General features: G+C 44.2%; 2 non-coding genes across 2 annotated transcripts; one reads left to right on the top strand and one right to left on the bottom strand.

The window, feature by feature from the left end:
• Positions 1 to 9368: 9368 nt before the first annotated feature.
• trnav-uac (transfer RNA valine (anticodon UAC)) lies at positions 9369 to 9441 on the bottom strand. Its single transcript has one exon. It is a non-coding gene; the product is annotated as a tRNA-Val (tRNA).
• A 7902-nt stretch (positions 9442 to 17343) lies between these two features.
• Positions 17344 to 17417, top strand: trnan-guu (transfer RNA asparagine (anticodon GUU)). Its single transcript has one exon. It is a non-coding gene; the product is annotated as a tRNA-Asn (tRNA).
• The last annotated feature ends 1588 nt before the right edge of the window (positions 17418 to 19005 follow it).

Genomic DNA, 19005 nt, shown 5'->3' with positions numbered 1-19005 from the left:
GCAGCAGTGGAAACCTCATTTAGACACAGTTGGCAGAAGGAACAGTAAAATCCTAAAAAAAAACATAGTGAATGATAGAGTGAGCTGGAACTCAATGCTTACAGACAGAGGCCGATAATATTCAGGTCCTGATGAATCGAGTGACACTGTCAGATCTTGATGTGATGTTTGGTTTCAGTTTCCCATCTGCAAATCCTTTGCATTCTACATTCTCTAAAAAGATTATTTAAAAAATCCATCCCTGTCAGTCCAGGATAGAAATTGAGGTGAGACAAACATTCCTCTTGGTTTGAGTTTGCTGTTTGCAAATCCTCCCCTTCTAACCCCCTGGAAAAGGAGTTTCCAAAATCCATCCCTGTCTGTCCAGGATAGAAATTCACAACAAAAACAAAAATACCTGGAAAGACTCAGCAGGTCTGGCAGCATCTGCGGAGGGGAATACAGTTAACATTTTGAGTCCGCATGACTCTTCGCGGACTCGTAACGTTAACTGTGCTCCTCTCTGCAGATGCTGCCAGACCTGCTGAGTTTTTCCAGGTATTTTTGTTTTTGTTTTGGATTTCTGGCATCCACAGTTTTTTGCTTTTATCTTAAAGAAAAGTACAGAACAGGAACAGGCACTTCGGCCCTCCAAGCCTGCGCCGATCATATGGCCCGTCAAACTAAAGCATTTTGCACTTCCAGGGTCCGTATCCCTCTATTCCCATCCTATTCATGTATTTGTCAATCTGTCTCTTAAACACCACTATCGTACCTGCTTCCACCATCTCCTCTGGCAGCGAATTCCAGACACTCACTACCCAATGCGTAAAAAACTTGCCCCGCACATCTCCTCTATAGTTTTCTCCTCTCACCTTAAATCGATGTCCCCTAGTAATTGACTCTTCCACCCTGGGAAAAAGCTTCTGACTATCTACTCTGTACATGCCACTCATAATTTTGTAAACTTCTATCAAGTCGTCCCTCAATCTCCGTCGCTCTAGTGAGAACAATCCGAGTTTCTCCAACCTCTCCTCATAGCTAATAACCTCCAGACCAGGCAGCATCCTGGTAAACCTCCTCTGCACCCTCTCCAATGCCTCCATATCCTTCTGGTAATGTGGTGACCAGAATTGCACGCAATATTCCAAGTGTGGCCTAACCAAGGTTCTATACAGCTGCAGCATGACTTCCCAGCTTTTATACTCAATACTCCTGCCAATGAAGGCAAGCATGCCATATGCCTTCCTGACTACCTTATCCACCTGTGTGGCCACTTTCAGTGACCTGTGGACCTGTACACCCAGATCATTCTGCCCGTCAATGCACTTAAGGGTTCTGCCATTTACTACATAATTCCTGCCTGTATTAGACCTTCCAAAATGCATTACCTCGCATTTGTCTGGATTAAACTCCATCTGCCATTTCTCTGCCCAAGTCTCCAACCGATCTATATCCCGTTTTATCCTTTGACAATCCTCTTCACTATCTGCAACTCCTCCAACCTTAGTGTCGTCTGCAAACTTACTAATTAGCCCAGTTACATTTTCCTCCAAATCATTTATGTATACTACAAACAGCAAAGGTCCCAGCACTGATCCCTGCGGAACTCCACTAGTCACAGCTCTCCATTCAGAAGAGCACCATTCCACTGCTACCCTCTGTCTTCTATGACCAAGCCAATTCTGTATCCATCTTGCCAGCTCACCTCTGATCCCGTGCAACTTTACCTTCTGTACCAGTCTGCCATGAGGGACCTTGTCAAAGGCCTTACTGAAATCCATGTATATAACACCCACTGCCCTTCCATCGTCGATCATCTTTGTCACTTCCTCGAAAAACTCGATCAAACACAACCTCCCCTTCACAAAACCATGCTGCCTCTCACTAATACGCCCATTTGCTTCCAAATGGTAGTAAATCCTGTCACGAAGAATCTTCTCCAATAATTTCCCTACCACTGACGTAAGGCTCACCAGCCTGTAATTTCCTAAATTATCCCTGCTACCCTTCTTAAACAATGGAACAACATTGGCCATTCTCCAGTCCTCTGGGACCTCACCCGTAGCCAGTGAGGATACAAAGATTTCTGTCAAGGCCCCAGCAATCTCCTCCCTTGCCTCCCTCAGTACTCTGGGGTAGATCCCATCTGGCCCTGGGGACTTATCCGACTTAATATTCTTCAAGACGCCTAACACCTCCTCTTTTTTGATCTCAACATGATCCAGGCTATCTACACACCCCTCCCTAGACAAATCGACCGCTAAGCCCTTTTCTTTGGTGAATACTGATGAGAAGTATTCATTTCGTATCTCTCCCATTTCTTCTGGCTCCACACACAGACTCCCACCTCTGTCCCTGAGTGGCCCTACCCTTTCCCTGGCTACCCTCTTGCTTTTTACATATGTATAAAAGGCCTTGGGATTTTCCTTAATCCTGGTTGCCAGTGACTTTTCATGGCTCCTTTTAGCCCTCCTGTCTCCTTGCTTAAGTTTCTTCCTACTTTCTTTATGTTCTCCATGGGCTTCATCTGTTCCCAGGCTTCTAGCCCTTACAAATGTTTCCCTTTTCTTTTTGACTAATCTCACAATATCCTTCGTTATCCAAGGTTCCTGAAACTTGCCATGCTTATCCTTCATCCTAGCAGGAACATGCAGGTCCTGAATTCTTATCAACTGACGTTTGAAAGCCCCCCCACATGTCAGTTGCTGATTTGCCCTCAAACATCCGCCTCCAGTCTAGATTCCTCAGTTCCTGCCTAATATTGTTATAATTAGCCTTCCCCCAATTAAGCACCTTAACCCAAGGACTCCTGTTATCCTTATCCACCAGTACCTTGAAACTTACTGAATTATGGTCAATTTTCCCGAAATGCTCCCCTATTGAAACTTCAACCACCTGGCCGAGTTCATTTCCTAATACCAGGCCCAGTATAGCCCCTTCCCTCGTTGGACTATCTACATATTGTCTCAGGAAGCCCTCCTGGATGCACCTTACAAATTCTGCACCATCCAAACCCCTAGCACTAAGTGATTCCCAGTCAATATAGGGAAAGTTAAAATCACCCACCACAACAACCCTATTGCTTTTACATATTTCCAAAATCTGCCTACATAACTGTTCCTGAATCTCCCGCCGGCAATTGGGAGGCCTAAAGTAAACCCCCAACATTGTGACTGAAACCTTCCTATTCCGGAGCTCTACCTATATTGCCTCGCTGCATGAGCCCACCGAGGTGTCTTCCTGTCGTGCAGCTGTGATATTCCCCTTAACCAGCAGTGCAACTCCCCCACCTCTTCTACATCCCTCTCTATCCTGCCTGAAACATCTAAATCCTGGAACGTTTATCTGCCAATTCTGTCCATCCTTCAACCAAGTCTCTGTAATAGCAATAACATCATAGTCCCAAGTACTAATCCAAGCTCTAAGCTCATCTGCCTTGCCTGTTATACTTCTCGCATTGAAACAAATGCATTTCAGACCCTCAGTCCCACTGTATTCAGTAATTTCTCCCTGCCTGCTCTTCCTCTTAGTCCTACTGGCCATATTCACTGGTTCCCAGTCATTTATTTCTCCTGCTGACCTATTGCTCTGGTTCCCACCCCCCTGCCATACTAGTTTAAACCCTCCCGAGTGACACTAGCAAACCTCGCAGCCAGGATATTGGTGCCCCTCCAGTTTAGATGCAACCCGTCCTTCTTGTACATGTCCCAACTGCCCCAGAAGAGATCCCAATGATCCAGATATCGGAAACCCTCCCTCCTACACCATCTGTTCAGCCACGTGTTTAGCTGCACTATCTTCCTATTTCTAGCCTCACTGGCATGTGGCACAGGGAGTAATCCTGAGATTATAACCCTAGAGGTCCTGGTTTTTAACTTTCTGCCCAACTCACTGAACTCCCGCTGCAGGACCTCGTCACTCTTCCTGCCTATGTCATTAGTACCAATGTGTACCACGACCTCTGGTTGTTCTCCCTCCCCCTTCAAAATGTCCCATACCCGATCAGAGATGTCCTGGACCCTGGCATCAGGGAGGCAACATACCATCCTGGTGTCTCTTTCATGACCACAGAAGCGCCTATCCGAGCCCCTGACTATAGAGTCCCCTATGACAATTGCTCTTCTGTGCTTTGACCCCCCACCCCCCTGCTGAACAACAGAGACAGCCGTGGTGCCACTGCTCTGGCTACTGCTGTTGTTTTCCCCTGATAGGCCATCCCCCCTCCCAACAGTATCCAAAATGGTATACCTGTTAGAGAAGGGGACAGCCACACGGGATTTCTGCACTGACTGCCTGCCCCTTCTAGCAGTCACCCATCTATCTGTCTGTACCTTGGGTGTGACCACACCTCCAAACTCCTGTCAATGACGCTTTCCACCACCTGAATGCTCCTAAGTGCATCCAACTGCTGCTCCAACCGATCCATACGGTCTGTGAGGTGCTGCAATTGGGTACACTTCCTGCAGATGTCGTTGTCTGGGACACTTGAAGCGTCACAGATTTCCCACATCCCATAGGTGAAGCACTTCACCCCAGCAACTGCCATTTCTAGAACTATTTAGTAAATTAATTTAAATCTAATAACTGCCTATTGACTGCTTATTAACTATATGTTCCCTAGGACTAGGTTTCTACTATAAATGCTCAATTCTAAGAACAGTAATCCCCTGATTCTGGTCTAGATACCCTCTGCTTATTAATTAAGTGATTAATTTATTTGGTTTAATTAGTTTAACAATGTTTTAGTTTCAAATTCAGTGTAGATTCTCTACCAGCCAATCAGGGCGCAGATTTGCCGTGACGCCACTGTTATTTTTTAAGACCCGAGGTCAGGTTTTTATACTCCCCTCCCTGGGATTCCGCCCTCCGACTCTGCTCCCTGGAACTAGGTTCGCTGCAAACGCGGGAGCGTTAGTTTCTTATTAAGGGTCTGCGGCCTGCACCAAGTGTTTATGAAGCCTCCCTGCTCACTCCGCAGGCTCCATTCCTCCCGCCCACCCACTAACTATTATTCTGCTGCAGTCGCCATTTTCTCACCCACTCGCTGCGGCTCTGGTCACAGGACAGCATTGCGCATGCCCAGGTAGGAGACCGCAATGCGCAGGTGCCAAACGCACGCCGCAATGCGCATGCGCATATCCGTGAGACTCTGGAGAGGGCACAAGTTTTCCCGCTGTGAATGCCGGGTGACAGGCCCGCCATTAGAAGCCGATATAGTTACATGTAAAAATAATTTTTTATGATCCGATGATGACTGGAGATTTCGGATAAAAATATAAAATTATTAAATCAGTTGAGGCAACAAAGTGCACACGCCTCTACCATACTTCTGTCCTGGGTGTTATGAACAGCAGAACAAACCCCTACAGTTAGATGTCAATACACTGGATTCTACGCAGGTGAGGTGAAGAGTGATTTTTCTTTCCATACACTGAACATTTAATCTCCGTCTTGCCTGTAAGAATGTGGATTAAATCTTTTGCACTTTTAAAGCCGGACAGTTAACTGGTGGCCAAACTTTGCACACATGAACTACTTGAATTTTCTCCATCAGATGTGACTGCTGCTGTGTCAACTAATCAGATGATCCAGTGAATCATTTCCACATTCAGTTCTGATGAAGGGTCATAAATTAACTGTATTCCTCTCCGCAGATGCTGTCAGACCTGCTGAGTTTTCCAGCTATTTTTATTTTTGTTTCAGCTGGTGAATAATGTTTTCACAGTGTGACTTTACCCAGGAGTGTGCGGCTCAGAATTGGAACTCAAATCCTTCTGGAAATGTGTTCTACATTCTCATCCAAGGAAAAGAGAAAAGCGGTGCTGTAAATCTGAAATAAAAACAAGACATTTTGGAATTCGAAACAGGACTGGTAACGTCAGTGGAGAGAGAAATATTTTTCCTCTCAGGTCTGTGACTTTTCAGCAGGATTGTACTGAGTCAGTGCACAGACCTGAAAACATAACTCTGACTCTCAATCCACAGAAATTCCCAAATATGCTGAGTATTTCTATCATATTCAGCCTTTATCTCTGGTCAAAGGCGTTGCTTCTGAAATGGACATTGGATTTATTGGTGTCTAAGTTATGTTGATTCTTGTCTATCTGCAAGTAGAAACATCTTCAAAACCCTTTTCTAATATTAACAGCTTCGATCAAGTCATCACTCACCCTGTTTTCTAGAGAAAATCTGTTTAACCTGTTCAATCGTTCTTGAATGTTATAACTTTTCAGTTCTGGCATCATTACTGTAAATCTTTCTTGCACTTTTTACAGGGTTTCTGGATGAACATAATGATATGGAGATGGAGCGTCCCTTTCAAAATAGGCACTTTTATCATGATTCTGTTGTGTACCTTCTTGCAGTAAATAAACAACATAAGCTCATCCCAGCTCCGCTTTCTTCACATTGAAAACCAGTGTGAAAATATGAACAGGCTTAACAGGGTGCACAAGACTGGGAAGAAAGTGTGACTGTGCATAATTGATACTGTGCACATTCCTGTAATCAGTATCTGGGACAATCAGGAAAATGAGATCCTGTAAATCCATTCCTTCTCAAAGCCTCGTGTCTTTCATTCCCTGTCCCTGCTTTCCAGGGAAATATTGAGTTCGTGAACTGACTTTGCCTGCATCAAGCAATTAATTGACCTGGGAACTTGACGGGCAGAGGGAGCTAGAGGCGAGGCAGAGACAGAAGCAGAAACAGCTGCAGCATATAAGTGTTTAGAATTTGATGTGTGTCAGTTACTTTCAGTGATAAATGTCTGCCATGTGTTCCCTTGCCAGTTTCACAAGAGCCGTAGTGATGATATTGGTGGGTTTTGGAAATTGAAAGTTGTACATGAGCAGTTTGAACAACAGGTCGAACAAGTGCCAGCTCAAGTTGTATCGTAGGGGTTTTTGTGAGGTGTTTAATTTTAACAGGAAGGACGAGGAGGGACAAAATCGACATAAATTGCTGTGGGGAAAATTGTGGGATTATGAAATTAATTAAATTGCTCTTCCAGAGAGCCGACACGGCCGGGTGGTCTAAGGGGGTTGGGTTAAGACTCCAGTCTTCCGTATGTGTTGCCCTTTCAGTCACGTCATCTCAGAATGGGCTCGAAGTAAGTGACGTAATAAGATCTTCACTTTGGTAGGTAGACAAGGAGAGTCAGTGTAAATTTCTGGGGAACATGTGGAGCCGAATGCACTCTTTCTCTGCTATAACCGTTCTGGGAGGTAATATGACTAACATTAGAATTGTTTTAAGGTCTGTAGTCGGGGCCAAGTGGTTAAGGTGATGATTTTATAATCTGTTGGTGTCTTCTGACACAAGTTCGAGTCTGGGTGAATATAAATCTTTCTTTAGTTGCCTCCTGAATTAATTGCTGGTTAGATTGAATAAAACTCTTCCAAACACTCCCGTGTGCTTTGCCTGCTTCACTTCCGTGTTTATTCATTTCTGTTCATGTATAAACATTCACTAAACTTGCAACCTGAAAAGGAACAGTAATTGGCCAAGTCGGTGACATCCTTGCTTTCCGGGTGTTTGTCTCTCCTGAGGCCTCTGTCACTCTCGGTGTCTATGTCTGTGTGTGTTCCTGTGTGTGTCAATGTGGTTCAGTTCCCCAAGGCGATGGACACCTTATTATCATCACAAGCTTTATTCACATGAGTTAAACTCAGAACAAGCTGAGACACGAAGTGGAAATCAGGATTTCTATCCCTGTATTTTGGAATATGAAAGATTGTACTTGCATGCCCGGCGAGCTCCATCGCTAGAGGATGAAACTCTTAATTTCCGGGCCGTGTGTTCGAGCCCCACGCTGGGCGCCATTATTCCTGAAAACTTTGCAGCTTCCATAGGTGATTCCCAGCTCTCCATTGCTTCGGCAGTGTCACCACTCAAACTGAGACTTTCTCCATCCCACTTTGTGAAAACCAGAGTTGCTGGTTTATGTGTGAAAACGTCACTGGAAGCCAGAGTGTTTCGAGCTGAGGATGTGGCGCGTTTACTGCCGCAGTCTAAGTTCAATTCCCGGACAAAATCGTTTCCTTATGGCTGTGTGAACTGTCACAATGAACAGAAATCCCTGATTAAATGAAACCAGGTCTGGCAGCGTCTGTGGAGTGAGAAAGAGAGTTAATCTTCCAGCTGGATGATCTTTCATCAGAGCTGGAAAAGTCAGAGATGTAACAGGTGGAAAACAAGTCCAGAGGCGGAGGAAGGTGAGTGAAAGGACAAAAGGGAAGGAATGTGATAGGTTACAAGGCCTGAGAGAGAAACGTACTAAAGGGATGAGGGTGCAAAATGTGGGTGGGAATGGGACTGATTTTTCTTCCTGTTGCTCAAACTGGGACAAATATCACTCCTGATCAACCAATCACAACTGCTCTCTCAAAGCAGCACGATGGGCCGAATGGCCTGTTTCTGTGCTGTACCTTTCTATAATTGTTTCATTTCCATCCCCACTGCTGCTGCCTTCACAGTCATTACAACCCATTCCAGCAAAATCCACCTTCTTCCCTTGTGTTCAGCTCCTTTGACGTCATGGGGCTGAGCAAATTCAGGGAGAATTTTTTTGCCATTTGGCACGAGATTCAGAACCAGATCTAGGGGATATTTGTGTCGGTGTAAACAGTGAAATCTCCCCTATTACCCCCACATTTTTCCTTGCACCATCATCTCTACAGTTATTGATTTGCAGCCTATCACAGCCCTTCTCTCATTTCCTATCTTCACCTCTGTATTTGTTCGTGGCCTGTTGCATGGGTGACGTTTCCAGCTCTGATGCAAAACTCCAGCTCTCACTCCACTGATTCAGGCGGAGCTGATGTGCGTTTTCAGTTTTCAATCAGGAAGTAATGCACATTTATTTTAATAATTCGCATGACATTTATAAGCGCCGAATCCTAACTACTAGACCCCCAGGCTTGCTACTTCACAGCCCGACTTATCCATGCTATCTGTGCATTTTATTTTCATTTCACATCGCTTTCACCAGAGACACTTCTCTCCCACAAAATGACACGTTTATGTAGAACACAAACGACTTCTTCAGCCAATGACAACAGCGATTGCTGTTAGTTGGAGCAGCATTCATTGTCACACAGTCCCGGGTTGTCATTGGGTCCTTAAGTGACAATAAAGGGCAGAAATCGCCAACTCTTCTGTTACCCGGCGAGTTCCAAAAAATATGTTTTTTATTGAATATTCATTTTGAATATTCTCCACTCACACGCTGCCAGCTGAAGGATATCCTCATTTTGCTGACTGTCCACTTTGTGAAAGGACGAAGAGCAAGTGCAATCCGGCTGTTAGATTCTGCATTCAGCTAATATTCAAGAACAAGCAGGAGCAAAGCAACTTTTCCTCTCACCTAACTGAACAAGTTTCAACAATGTTTCTGCCCGGTTTTGAACCGGGGACCTTTTGCGTGTAAGGCGAACATGATAACCACTACACTACAGAAACTCGACACACAAGGAGCCGAGTACACCTGACTGTAATGCAGTTCCACAGCAGCACTTTAGGCCTTTGTTTTGAAGGAATTGAATTCGGCTGTTCTCATCAGGAATGCTGGAGACAGACTGATCAACAATGTCATCATCAAATGGCACAGCATGTTGGGGAGTTATTAGATCATCGCAGCGTCTTTTTTAAAGAGCAATCAATTAGTCCCAATATTCTTCTCTCTTTCCATAAGCCTCAATTTCTCTATTTCAAGTAACTGTCTAATTCACTTTTGAAGAAGGAGTTTCTGCAGAATCCATGCACAGTTTCCCTGATCCAGTGACATGAAGATTTGGACTTGGGTTTCTTCCAGTCCCTGGAGGAGTGGATCCGAATCCCAGCGCTGCCGGAGTTTAAGTCACATTCCCACTTTCGGGCACTTTAGGAATTCCCTTTCGGAGAACAAGAGGAGATTCTAGTTTAATATAGGGCGGGTTGCGGTCCTTTATTTTGTTTGGAAAAACACGGAGAGGCAATAAAAATCTAATGTTGTTGGAGTAAAGGCGGGTGTGTGGAATTGGTTGAGCTGCTCTTCCAGAGAGCCAGCACAGACACGATGGGCCGATTGACTTATTTTGCAGCCGTTCCTGATTTGATAAGAACACATTTGAGCTCGCGAGCAGCTGTTGGTCATAATTCAAAGTTTACGGTGATGGATTTCAAATCCATTGGGGTTTCCCCCTGTAGGTTTGAATCCTGCTGACTACAGTTCACATTATTAATCATTTTAACCACGTGCCGCCAACCTCATCCCTGCGGCTCCTGTGAAACTGACAAGGCGACACACGGCAGAAATTCATCACTGAAAGTAACTGACACACATCAAATTCTGCTGCTTTCATGTCACACCTTTTAACTTCCTGTTCTCCCTCTCAGACATTTCCAGGTCTATCAAATGTCACCCACCTGGGACTTAGCATCCACCTCGGTCTATTAAATATGGTCGACTTTCCCGTGTGCTCCATTTAGCCGGTGGCTCCATAGCTCAGTGTTTGGTCCGCTGGTTTTATAAACCAGGGGTTGCGAGTTCAACCTTCACTAGGGCCCACGATTGATCCTTAGCTGAGAATACCGAGTTATGTGGAAAGCTGAAAAACCGCAGAACACTATATAAGAAAAAGTTTGCTTTTTGAAGCATTTTGCTTTTAAGTTAAAGAACTGCGGATGCTGGAAATCTGAAATAAAAACTAAAAATGCTGGAAAAACTCAGCATCTGACAGCATCTGTGGAGAGAGAAACAGAGTCAATGTCTCGAGTCCGTGTGATCTTCTTCAGAGCTGAAGAGAAGCAGAAATGTTCACTTTTTATACTGTTTACGAGGGGGTGGGGTGGAGCAGGTGGGGAGGTCAAGAGGAATTGACAAAGATATTATGGGCACAAGACAAAGGGAGTGTTAATGATAGCGGTGAGGGCTAAAAATGGTGCTGATAGTTGCATAAAGGTAAGAAAGCAGAATGTGTGAATAGCAGAACAATGATCAGCACTCTGTGAAAGAACAACATAGAGCAATGACAGTTGGCCATTTAGGGGCCTCTCTCTTCACCTTCCAAGGGCCCAAACACTCCTTTCAGGTGAAGCAGCGCTTCAGTTGCACCTCCAATTTGGTCCATTGCATTTGCTGCTCCCAATGTGGTCTCCCCTACATTGGAGAGACCAAACGCAGACTGGGCGACCGCTTTGCAGAACACCTTCAGTCTGTCTGCAAGCATGACCCGGACCTCCCTGTCACTTGCCATTTTAATACTCCACCCTGCTCTCATGCCCACATGTCTATCATTGGCCTGCTGCAATGTCCCAGTGAAGCTAAACACAAACTGGAGGAACAACACCTCATCTTCCGATTAGGCACTTTCCAGCCTTCCGGATTTAACACTGAGTTCAGCAGCTTCAGATCATGAACTCTCTCCTCCATTTTCACCCTTTTCAAAATCTCTTTATAAAAAAGTATTTTATTAACATATTATTCATTCATTTATTCATTATTTCACCCCACCCCTTTTTATTATCCCCTTTTCTATCTTTTTTCCCCAATTATCTCCCCCTCCCACATCCCACCCCCAAAAGGGCCATCTGTTACTCGTTCCATGTTGTTTTTTCACAGAGCGCTGACCCTTGTTCTGCTATTCACACATTCTGCTTTCTTACCTTTATACCACTATCAGCACCTTCTTCAGCCCTCACCACTACCATTAACATCCCCTTTGCCTTGTGCCCAGGGCATCTTCGTCAGTCTCTCCTTAGCCCCCACGTATCGCTGACCTTCTAACCAGAATTACCTGCTCAACCCGTCCCGCCCCGCCCCCTCCCCGCCCTCTCCCCGCCCAGCCCCGCCCACTCACCGTCCCGCCCCGCCCCCTCCCCGCCCCGCTTAAACAGGAGAATTCAAACAATTTCTACTTCCCTTCATCTCTGAAGAAGAGTCATACGGACTTGAAACGTGAACAGTGTTTCCCTCACCGCTAAGTCTGTGAGAAAACTCAAAACTGTTGAGTTTTTCCAGGAATTTCTGTTTTTATAATATATCAGAAGTGACTGGACAACAAGATGTAAGACGGAGAAAAATGTAGTAAAGACTGAAGTAACTCAGTTAGTCGTAGTAATTTTTCAAAAGCAACAAAGCAGAACACGTTTGAAAAGGTGAGAAAGATGTGCTGATGTTCAAAGAGACTCGGCTGCACTTGTGCAAAGAACGTGGAAAGTTACATTAGTCCCTACAGCACAATTGATCAGCGTGTTCGACGAACTGACAGTTTGGTGGTTCTCAGGGACGAAGCTTCCAATGTTTTTTCCTCCCATCAACATTCATTGTCACACAGATCTGGGTTGTCAACGGCGTCAAGAAATTTTCCACAAATGTTGCCAGTTCTACTGCTCTGCAGTGAGTTTTGAACCAGAGAATCTTCCCCATGTAAAGCAAATGTGATAATCACTGGACTACAAAAACTATACGCAGCTCCTTGCAAAACGACCTAGAATATTAAACTTTGCTGTCTTATTGCAGTTCCGAACCTTTTTTTATGGAAGTACAATTCGGCTGAGAACCTGAGCCATGCGGCAGAGAAATTGATCTAACATTAGAATCATCAGATGACACAGCACATCAGCAGCTCATTCAACACTTCCCACATGTGCGAACAACCTTGAAGCAAATCCGTCCGCATCTTTCTTTCTTTTTTCAGAGCCATGCATTTTTCAGAATATTACACAAAACCTGGAGAAGTATAAATGTCACATGGTTTTGAAATGTTGCATCCAGTTACTATTTAACAACAAACGGGAACGATGCAACCTTTCTTCACACTGAATTCTGTTAATGCTTCTACCCCATTTCGAGCGGGGAAACTTTCCGTGTGTGAGAGACCGTGATCCCTATTACCCTACACAAACCCTGCAATGTAGCGGGGAAACTTTCCGTGTGTGAGAGACTGTGATCCCTATTACCCTACACAAACCCTGCAATGTGATGAGCCCAATTTAACACACAGAAGGCAGAGAGCCGGGTATTTTAGGATTAGAACGACGTAACTAGTGGAGTGCCATCAGGATCAGTCTCAGGGACTCAATTATTTACTATCTACACTAATGACATGGAGGAGGGAGCAGAGTGTAATGTATCCAAATTTTCTGACGATACAAAAATAGGTGGGAGGTCAGGTTGTGATGAGGACTTGAAGAATCTTCAAGGGGATATAAATAAGTTGAGTCAGTGGGCAAAAGTTGGCAGATGGAGTTTAATGTAGGAAAGTTTAAGATAATACACATTGCTAGGAAGAATTGAAAGGCAGAATATTATTTAACTGGAGGGAGACTCCAAAAAAGTGCAGCACAGAGGGATCAGGGTGTTCCTATGCATGAAACATAAAAACTTGGCATTCAGGTGCAGCAAGTAATTAAGAAGACAAATGGAATTTTGGCCTGTTTTGCTCGTGGTTGGAGTTTAAAAATCGGGAAGTCTTGTTACAGCTGTACAGGGTGTTGGTGAGGCCGCACCTGGAGTCCTGTGTACAGTTTTGGTCCCCAGGTTTAAGGAAGCATATATTGACATTGCAGGCAGTTCAAAAGAGATTCACTAGGCTGATTCCTGGGATGAAGGGGTTGACTTATCAAGAACTGTGAAGCAGGTGACGACTTTATTCGTTAGCGTTTAGCAGACTGAGGGGTGATCTTATTGAAACGTGCAAGATTCTGAGGACGCTGACAGATGGATGTTGAGAAGATGTTTCCACTAATGGGGGAACTGCCAACTAGAGGACATAGTTACAGAATCAGGTGCACTCATTTAAAACTGAGATGCGAAGGAATTTCTTCTCCCAGAGGGTAGTGAATGTTTGGAATTCTCTACCCAAGAGAGTTGTGGAGGGTTGCTCACTGAGAGTATTTAAAGACGAAGTAGATATATTTTTGAAATATCGGGGATTGAGGGCTATGAGGAGCTGGCAGCAAAGAGGAGTTGAGGCCTAGGGCAGATTAGCCATGATCTTATTGAATAGTGGGGTAGGCTTGCAGGGCCGAATGGCCGACTCCTGCTCCTATTTCTAATGTTCTTACGTTCTTATGAAACGTGTCTCTGGTGAAAGAGGTCTGAAACGAAAATAAAAGGCACAGGTAGCATAGATAAGCCGGGTTGTGAGGCTTGTGAGCAGCTTTCTTGGTGGTCTAGAGGTCAGGATTCAGCGCTTTCACTGCTGTGGTTCAGGTTTGATTCCCGGTCAGAGAATGGAGATTTACTGACCTCGTGCAAACTGTTAAAATGAGTCTGAGTTGTTTCTTGATTAAAAACAGAAGACGCTCATCTCTGCAATAATCAGTGGAGTGAGAACTGGAGTTCTTCCTCAGAGCTGGAAATGTCACCCGTGCAACAGGTCGAGAACAAATATAGAGGTGAAGATAGGGAATGAGAGAAGGTCTGTGATAGGTTGCAAAGCCCTAACCAGAGAGATGTTGCTGCAAGGCAAAATATAGCGGAAATAAGGGAAGCTTTATTGTTTACACCGACACAAATACCTCCCAGATCTGGTTCTATATCTTGTGTTAAGCGGGAAGAAAGCTTCTCCCTGAATCTTCCACTTTTTAGCTGCACCTCCTTCCAAACAGTGCAAACTCCTCCTGCATCTTCCATCCTGATATTTTTCTCTGTGAAATTTGAAACTAATCTGAATAAAGTTTGTGATGGTAAAAATATGTTCATGCCCTTGGGGAACTGAACCACATTGACACACACAGAGGAACAAACACGGACATATACATCGAGAGTGACAGAGTGCAAGGGAGTTTCTCGAAGGAGAGACAAACACCCAGAAATCAAGCCTGACACCAACCTGGTTCCGTTTTTATTCCATTTCTCGCTGCAACTTTTGCGAATCTTTGCAGACGAATAGAAATTAGAGAACGCTGGAGGTTTTAGATGATTTTTATTCAATTTATTCGGACAATTAATTGTGCAGGTACACTGTAAAATTCAGGAATGATAAGAAGCATAATTGGCAGGATTCCAGCCATCCTGTGGAGATCCCAATGCATTCAAAACCCGTCACCTTAACCACTCAGTCACGAATCCAAGCCCCAGATTTGCATTAATGATTTTTGTATAAAATCATAGACGGCTACATCAGACGGTCATTCAGCATGTTGTTCACATGCCGACCCTCTGGAAGAGCAACTCAACGACTGCAATTCCACACCCCGCCTTTTCCCCACAACAACTGGTATTTATATTGTCTCTCCTCGTTCTTCCTATCAAAATAAAACACCACACACTCCGCTGGGTTTAATGTGAGCTGGTCTCTGTTGGTCCAAATAGGGCTGATCCCAAAAGGTAGATCACCTGAACGTTTGGCAGTGGTGGAATTGGCCTCTGTCAAGACTGGAGCCTTAATCCAGCGCATTAAACCGCTCGGCCACACTACCACGTTGTATATGGCTGCTCCTAATTTCCTTCACTTGTATTATCATCGAAATAGAACAGAAGCAAAGGAGCAGGAACATGTCATTGGGAAACTCGAACCAGCTCTGGCAGTTAATCAGATCATCCTGCACTTTGTAACATACAGAAATCATCTCCATTGTTTTTTTTTCCTGTGGTGACTGTGCGTGTTTGCTCAATGAAATGTTGGTAAAAGGTATCGACTGAGGAAAATGAGGAGATGATTGGTCAGAATAGACATTTGTTTTCTGAAAATTCGATCTGAAGTCAACTATTTTTAAAATTTGAATAATTGTAAAAGAATTCAGAATCCAACCCTTCATCTCAATGAGTCAGGGAATCTTTGTTAACTTTCACACACTGAGCATGGACACGGCAGCAGCTCCTGTACCTTTTCAATATTGTTTCTCTTAACTCAGAGTTTTCAAAAGGGAATTGGACAATTAATTGAAAGGGAGAAAAAATTCAGAGTTATGGAAAGAGACAAAGAAATTGAGATTAACTCGAAAGCTCTTTGTGAAAATCTGACATCGATACTATGGGCCTCTTGTAAAGTTGTGCCTTTTGATGATGACATTATTGGATCAGTCTGTCTCCAGCATCCCTAAATAGAGCAGCTGAATTCCATTTCTTCAAAATAAAGACTCAAAGTGTTGCTGCATGACGTCACCGCTTAACATTTTAGTGAGGCCCATTGAGCTTTTCTCCCGTCTCCTGTTTCTGCAGGGCAGTGGTTATCATGTTTACCTCATATGTGAAGAGTTGCCCCGTTCGAAATTGGCCAGAACCATCATCAAAACTTGCAGATTGAAGTTTGTTGAAGACAGCAGGATGCAGTCATGTGTCCTGGTCACTGTTTATCCTTCAACCAAGATTATAAGCTCTGCGCATTGTCAAGTCCTTGGCTTTGTGTGTTTGTTGAGCAGTGATTGGCTGCCGTGCTCCCTGCATGAAAACAATGACTCTCCTTCAATAAAAGCAAAATACTGGAAATTTGGAATAAAAACATTAAATGCAGGTAGAACTCAGCAGTTCTGACAGCGTCTGTGGAAAGCAAAACCTGAGTTTCTCCAGTATTTTCTGTTTTTACTTCAGTGCTTAATTGGCTTGAAAGTGGCTTCAGACATCCGCTGGTCAGGAAAAGCACTGTATAAATGCAAGTCTGTCTTTCCTTCACTATCTTTAAATCCCAGTCCTGTGGTTACTGACCCCCGTCAGTGGAAACAGTTTCTCCCTATTTGCACCATCAAGCCGCCCGTCCCCACTGCCCCCACCCACATCATTTTGAACAGCTCCATGAAATCTCCACTTAAACTTCTTTGCTCTAAAGAGAACAATCCCAGTCTCTATAATCTCTTCACAAAACTGAATTTCCTCATCTCTGGACATGATGCAAGGTGGGGGATTCAGATGAGATTGTGGAAAATATTGTCAGTTGGCAGGTGGGAAAATGGAGAAGGAACCAAAACAGAAAACCCAGTCTCCAGCTTTGTGAATCTTTAGAAACTCTTTGGGAACCGGAATCAGAGGAGAATGAAGGGTGAACTGTTCGACTGACCAGAGACAGTCAAGGCACCTTTCCCTTCTTTAAGACGCTGGAACATTGACTCTGGTGTTATCAGTGAAATTAACTGATCTGAGACATTGAAAGGATTCTCGTTACTGCACATCAGGAATTCAAACCTAATATCAGCTTCAGGACAATCAGAATACTTGGTAACAGTCAAGACAGCGAAAGGCTCGAAGGGAGACGGCACCAGTTGTAGGAGAGCTGGTTCCCGGTGACATGGATGTGTCTGCAGTGGGTGGGATCAGACTGTTTCCATGTATCCACAATGAATGTCTCACCCTTTATTTTGGAAGAGTAAAACTGATAGAGACAATTGTCATTCCGGTAGCAGCAATCTGAAGATCGAACTCACTGGTTTAGGTCTTCATCAGCCTCTGTGGCGCAATTGGTCAACGCGTTCGGCTGTTAACCGAAAGGTTGGTGGTTCGAGACCACTCAGTGGCGAAGCTGTCGCTATTTTCTCCCCATCAGCATTGATTATCATACAATTCCGGGTTGTCATTGGGTTCTTGCGCTGAAACGGAAAATCCCCAAATTGTTGCCAGTTCCACTGTTATCCAGTGAGCTCCCAGGTAGTTGGCTTTTGTCGAATATTAATTTCAAATATAATGAGAAAACAATTAGACTGACCATGTACCGATATCTAGCCCATTGGAAATTTATGAAGTTATTGGATTGAAACAAACCCATCAATTATTCTCTCTTCCTCAGCTCCACAGTGAGTGAGATGGGGAAAAGCAGAAAAGCAGCAATATTCCGGCCCCGGACTCTCCGCAGAAAGCGGCAACTGGAGCTTCAATCAGCGGGTTACTGCTCATCTCTGGGACACAAGTTACTCCAACCAAAGCCAAACCTCCCAATACACCGAGCACAGGCTCAGGAAAATGCGGGTAGATTATATCCCGGTCACAAAACCTCCGGGCAGCATTTACACAATAATTAGTGAGTCACAAATAAAAGTCACACACTCTTTCTAAATCGTTTCACTGTAAATTCCCTTCACTTTATTGAAAAGTTAACTGTTGTGAATCTGAAAATGAGCATCATGGGATTTGTGTTACCGAGTGCCATTATTCCATTGTTTGTCCGTCAGGTTTGCAACTCAAATTGTGTTGGATATTGAAGCGATTCTGATTTCAAAATGAGGTCACAAAGCAGCTAAACATTAAATCCAGAAACAAATCCTGAGGAAAATGGATCACAATGTTTGGAAGGAGGTGCAGCTGAGAAGCCGAATCTGTGAATGGCGTTATTAATGAATGAGTGAAAAGCATTGGATCAATGGTCAATCTCCGTAGCCGAATGGTTAAATGGATGGTTCTAAAACCCATTGGAGTCTCCGCAGGTAAATTCAAACCTTACCGAATGTTCTTCTTATTATTGTTGATTTCAACCAGGTGTCCACAGAACTCCCGGATCAATGGAACAAAAAACATCCAAAAATTCTCCTGATTTTTGGACTCTAAGGGAATGAAGGGCTATCGGGATCGGGTGGGAAATTGTTATTGAGGCTGGAGATTCGTCATGATCTTATTAAGTGACGGAGGAGGCTTGTGGGGCCTTATGAAGTATTTCTGCTGCTTTGCTCCTGTTCTGTTTGAGTAGCAATACCAGCCAAGGTGATGGGCACTAATAGCCTGAGTTCGGCAGATTGGCTATAGGTGGTTGAAGGTGTCACTCTTCACTGAGTGGTGAAAAGGATGCTTTTAAAATCCACTGGGGTTTCCCCAGGAAAGTTCCAATCTTACTGACTGTGCTTCTTATTATTGCTGATTTCAACCAGGTGTCCACAGAACTCTCGGATCAATGGAAGAGAAAACGTCCAAAAATTCTCCTGATTTTTGGACTCTAAGGGAATGAAGGGCGATCGGGATCGGGAGGGAAATTGGAGTTGAGGTTGGGGATCTACTATGATCTTATAAAGTGACGGAGGAGGCTTGTGGGGCCTTATGACGTATTGTTGCTGCTTTGATTCTGTTCTATTTCAGGAGCAATATCAGAAAAAGCAATGGGCAGTAGCATCCTGAGCTCG

This window comes from Cetorhinus maximus, chromosome 23, assembly GCF_964194155.1.
Source record: "Cetorhinus maximus chromosome 23, sCetMax3.hap1.1, whole genome shotgun sequence".
Taxonomy (NCBI): Eukaryota; Metazoa; Chordata; class Chondrichthyes; order Lamniformes; family Cetorhinidae; genus Cetorhinus; species Cetorhinus maximus.
The sequence above is the reverse complement of the archived record's forward strand: the minus strand, read 5'-3'. Positions and strand labels throughout refer to the sequence as shown.